Raw genomic sequence first — 5000 nt, 5'->3', positions numbered from 1 at the left:
GGACGGACGGGGCTCCGCCGGCCCCTGCCCGCGGGGGCAGGCTCCGGGTTGACCTGGTGGCCGGACGGGAATTAAGCCCGGAGCCCGGGGCAGGGCGACCCCGGACGGACGGGGCTCCGCCGGCCCCTGCCCGCGGGGGCAGGCTCCGGGTTGACCTGGTGGCCGGAGGAGAATTAAGCCCGGAGCCCGGGGCAGGGCGACCCCGGACGGACGGGGGTCCGCCTGGCCCCTGCCCGCGGGGGCAGGCTCCGGGTTGACCTGGTGGCCGGACGGGAATTAAGCCCGGAGCCCGGGGCAGGGCGACCCCGGACGGACGGGGGTATGCCGGCCCCTGCCCGCGGGGGCAGGCTCCGGGTTGACCTGGTGGCCGGAGGAGAATTAAGCCCGGAGCCCGGGGCAGGGCGACCCCGGACGGACGGGGGTCCGCCTGGCCCCTGCCCGCGGGGGCAGGCTCCGGGTTGACCTGGTGGCCGGACGGGAATTAAGCCCGGAGCCCGGGGCAGGGCGACCCCGGACGGACGGGGGTATGCCGGCCCCTGCCCGCGGGGGCAGGCTCCGGGTTGACCTGGTGGCCGGAGGAGAATTAAGCCCGGAGCCCGGGGCAGGGCGACCCCGGACGGACGGGGGTCCGCCTGGCCCCTGCCCGCGGGGGCAGGCTCCGGGTTGACCTGGTGGCCGGACGGGAATTAAGCCCGGAGCCCGGGGCAGGGCGACCCCGGACGGACGGGGGTATGCCGGCCCCTGCCCGCGGGGGCAGGCTCCGGGTTGACCTGGTGGCCGGAGGAGAATTAAGCCCGGAGCCCGGGGCAGGGCGACCCCGGACGGACGGGGGTCCGCCTGGCCCCTGCCCGCGGGGGCAGGCTCCGGGTTGACCTGGTGGCCGGAGGAGAATTAAGCCCGGAGCCCGGGGCAGGGCGACCCCGGACAGACGGGGGTCCGCCTGGCCCCTGCCCGCGGGGGCAGGCTCCGGGTTGACCTGGTGGCCGGACGGGAATTAAGCCCGGAGCCCGGGGCAGGGCGACCCCGGACGGACGGGGCTCCGCCGGCCCCTGCCCGCGGGGGCAGGCTCCGGGTTGACCTGGTGGCCGGAGGAGAATTAAGCCCGGAGCCCGGGGCAGGGCGACCCCGGACGGACGGGGGTCCGCCTGGCCCCTGCCCGCGGGGGCAGGCTCCGGGTTGACCTGGTGGCCGGAGGAGAATTAAGCCCGGAGCCCGGGGCAGGGCGACCCCGGACAGACGGGGGTCCGCCTGGCCCCTGCCCGCGGGGGCAGGCTCCGGGTTGACCTGGTGGCCGGACGGGAATTAAGCCCGGAGCCCGGGGCAGGGCGACCCCGGACGGACGGGGCTCCGCCGGCCCCTGCCCGCGGGGGCTGGCTCCGGGTTGACCTGGTGGCCGCTCGGGACTTAAGCCCGGAGCCCGGGGCAGGGCGACCCCGGACGGACGGGGCTCCGCCTGGCCCCTGCCCGCGGGGGCAGGCTCCGGGTTGACCTGGTGGCCGGACGGGGAATAAGCCCGGAGCCCGGGGCAGGGCGACCCCGGACGGACGGGGGTCCGCCGGCCCCTGCCCGCGGGGGCAGGCTCCGGGTTGACCTGGTGGCCGCTCGGGACTTAAGCCCGGAGCCCGGGGCAGGGCGACCCCGGACGGACGGGGGTATGCCGGCCCCTGCCCGCGGGGGCAGGCTCCGGGTTGACCTGGTGGCCGGTTTGCTTTCGGGCCACCAGGTCAACCCGCTGCCTGTATGGGGTTGACCTGGTGGCCGCTTTCCTTCCCGGCCACCAGGTCAACCCGCTGAATGTATGGGGTTGACCTGCTGGCCGCTTTCCTTCCCGGCCACCAGGTCAACCCGCTGAATGTATGGGGTTGACCTGCTGGCCGCTTTTCTTCCCGGCCACCAGGTCAACCCGCTGAATGTATGGGGTTGACCTGCTGGCCGCTTTCCTTCCCGGCCACCAGGTCAACCCGCTGAATGTATGGGGTTGACCTGCTGGCCGCTTTCCTTCCCGGCCACCAGGTCAACCCGCTGAATGTATGGGGTTGACCTGCTGGCCGCTTTCCTTCCCGGCCACCAGGTCAACCCGCTGAATGTATGGGGTTGACCTGCTGGCCGCTTTCCTTCCCGGCCACCAGGTCAACCCGCTGAATGTATGGGGTTGACCTGCTGGCCGCTTTCCTTCCCGGCCACCAGGTCAACCCGCTGAATGTATGGGGTTGACCTGCTGGCCGCTTTCCTTCCCGGCCACCAGGTCAACCCGCTGAATGTATGGGGTTGACCTGCTGGCCGCTTTCCTTCCCGGCCACCAGGTCAACCCGCTGAAAGTATGGGGTTGACCTGGTGGCCGCTTTCCTTCCCGGCCACCAGGTCAACCCGCTGAAAGTATGGGGTTGACCTGGTGGCCGCTTTCCTTCCCGGCCACCAGGTCAACCCGCTGCCGGCATGGGGTTGACCTGCTGGCCGCAGAGGGGCAGGCTCCGGGTTGACCTGGTGGCCGGACGGGGATTAAGCCCCGGCTCGGAGCAGGGCAAGCCCGGGCGGAGGGGGGTCCGCTTGGCCCCTGCCCGCGGGGGCAGGCTCCGGGTTGACCTGGTGGCCGGTTTGCTTTCGGGCCACCAGGTCAACCCGCTGAATGTATGGGGTTGACCTGCTGGCCGCTTTCCTTCCCGGCCACCAGGTCAACCCGCTGAATGTATGGGGTTGACCTGCTGGCCGCTTTCCTTCCCGGCCACCAGGTCAACCCGCTGAATGTATGGGGTTGACCTGCTGGCCGCTTTCCTTCCCGGCCACCAGGTCAACCCGCTGAATGTATGGGGTTGACCTGCTGGCCGCTTTCCTTCCCGGCCACCAGGTCAACCCGCTGAATGTATGGGGTTGACCTGCTGGCCGCTTTCCTTCCCGGCCACCAGGTCAACCCGCTGAAAGTATGGGGTTGACCTGCTGGCCGCTTTCCTTCCCGTCCACCAGGTCAACCCGCTGAATGTATGGGGTTGACCTGCTGGCCGCTCTGCTTCCCGGCCACCAGGTCAACCCCCTGCCGGTATGGGGTTGACCTGCTGGCCGCAGAGGGGCAGGCTCCGGGTTGACCTGGTGGCCGGCAGGGACTTCAGCCCCAGGGCCCCTGGCAGGGCGACCCTGCCCTTGTTCCCCAGAAAAGGAGAGAGCTGGCTCGCAGCGGGAAAAGCTGCCTACGGCACCTGGGATTCCCAGGCGGTCACCCATCCAAGTACTAGCCAGGCCCGGGACGGTTTACCTTCCGAGATCGGACGGGATCGGGGGCCTTCCGTCCGGTATGGCCGTAGGCACTCGGCTCCGGTCCGCCTCGTCCCCTTTCCCTTACTGACTCCCCTGCCTCGGGTGGGCCCGATCCTTTTTTCCGTTTTTTTTTTTCGCTCCGGAGGCTTCATGAGCCCCCCCCCAACACCCCTTTGGGGGTCGGTGAAAATTTTTTTTTCAGACTTCCAGGGGCCCGATCCTGGCCGCGGGCACCCGGCTCCGGGCACCCGGCTCCGGGCCGCCTCGTCCCCTTTCCCTTACTGACTCCGCTGCCTCGGGTGGGCCCGATCCTTTTTTCCGTTTTTTTTTTTCCGCTCCGGAGGCTTCGTGAGCCCCCCCCAACACCACTTTGGGGGTCGGTGAAAAAATTTTTTTCAGACTTCCAGGGGCCCGATCCTGGCCGCGGGCACCCGGCTCCGGGCACCCGGCTCCGGGCCGCCTCGTCCCCTTTCCCTTACTGACTCCCCTGCCTCGGGTGGGCCCGATCCTTTTTTCCGTTTTTTTTTTTTTTCGCTCCGGAGGCTTTATGAGCCCCCCCCAATACCACTTTGGGGGTCGGTGAAAAAAATTTTTCAGACTTCCAGGGGCCCGATCCTGGCCGCCGGCACCCGGCTCCGGGCACCCGGCTCCGGGCCGCCTCGTCCCCTTTCCCTTACTGACTCCCCTGCCTCGGGTGGGCCCGATCCTTTTTTCCGTTTTTTTTTTTTTCGCTCCGGAGGCTTTATGAGGCCCCCCCTAACCGTTTTTGGGGTCGGTGAAAATTTTTAGTCAGACTTCCAGGGGCCCGATCCTGGCCGCGGCTTCGCAGGCTGGCCTGGGGGGGGGGGCATCTCTAGCTCCGGCCGCGGACGGCGAGACGCTCGGCCACCAGGTCAGCCCGGAGGAAAAGGCTGAAAAAAATGTCTAAGTCCCCCCGGGACACCAGGTCAACCCGGAGGAAAAGGCTGAAAAAAATGTCTAAGTCCCCCCGGGACACCAGGTCAACCCGGAGGAAAAGGCTGAAAAAAAGTCTAAGTCCCCCCGGGACACCAGGTCAACCCGGAGGAAAAGGCTGAAAAAAATGTCTAAGTCCCCCCGGGACACCAGGTCAACCCGGAGGAAAAGGCTGAAAAAAAGTCTAAGTCCCCCCGGGACACCAGGTCAACCCGGAGGAAAAGGCTGAAAAAAAGTCTAAGTCCCCCCGGGACACCAGGTCAACCCGGAGGAAAAGGCTGAAAAAAAGTCTAAGTCCCCCCGGGACACCAGGTCAACCCGGAGGAAAAGGCTGAAAAAAAGTCTAAGTCCCCCCGGGACACCAGGTCAACCCGGAGGAAAAGGCTGAAAAAAATGTCTAAGTCCCCCCGGGACACCAGGTCAACCCGGAGGAAAAGGCTGAAAAAAAGTCTAAGTCCCCCCGGGACACCAGGTCAACCCGGAGGAAAAGGCTGAAAAAAAGTCTAAGTCCCCCCGGGACACCAGGTCAACCCGGAGGAAAAGGCTGAAAAAATGTCTAAGTCCCCCCGGGACACCAGGTCAACCCGGAGGAAAAGGCTGAAAAAAATGTCTAAGTCCCCCCGGGACACCAGGTCAACCCCGAGGAAAAGGCTGAAAAAATGTCTAAGTCCCTGCTCGGCCATCAGGTCAACCCCATTCAAAGTGACGGGTTGACCTGATGGCCGGCAGTCTCACGGAAGTCCGGATGGGGTCGCCAAAAGTGCCCTCGGCCGACCGAGAGAACCAGGAGGTCGGAT

At 67.2% G+C, this 5000-nt stretch overlaps 1 non-coding gene across 1 annotated transcript; it reads right to left on the bottom strand.

The window, feature by feature from the left end:
• Positions 1-3179: 3179 nt before the first annotated feature.
• On the bottom strand, positions 3180-3298 carry LOC141979398 (5S ribosomal RNA). The gene has a single exon (XR_012636813.1). It is a non-coding gene; the product is annotated as a 5S ribosomal RNA (ribosomal RNA).
• Between the last annotated feature and the right edge of the window lie 1702 nt (positions 3299-5000).

This window comes from Natator depressus, chromosome 28 (genome assembly GCF_965152275.1).
Source record: "Natator depressus isolate rNatDep1 chromosome 28, rNatDep2.hap1, whole genome shotgun sequence".
Classification (NCBI taxonomy): domain Eukaryota; kingdom Metazoa; phylum Chordata; order Testudines; family Cheloniidae; genus Natator; species Natator depressus.
Note: the sequence above shows the minus strand (reverse complement) of the source record. Positions and strands in the feature narration are given on the sequence as shown.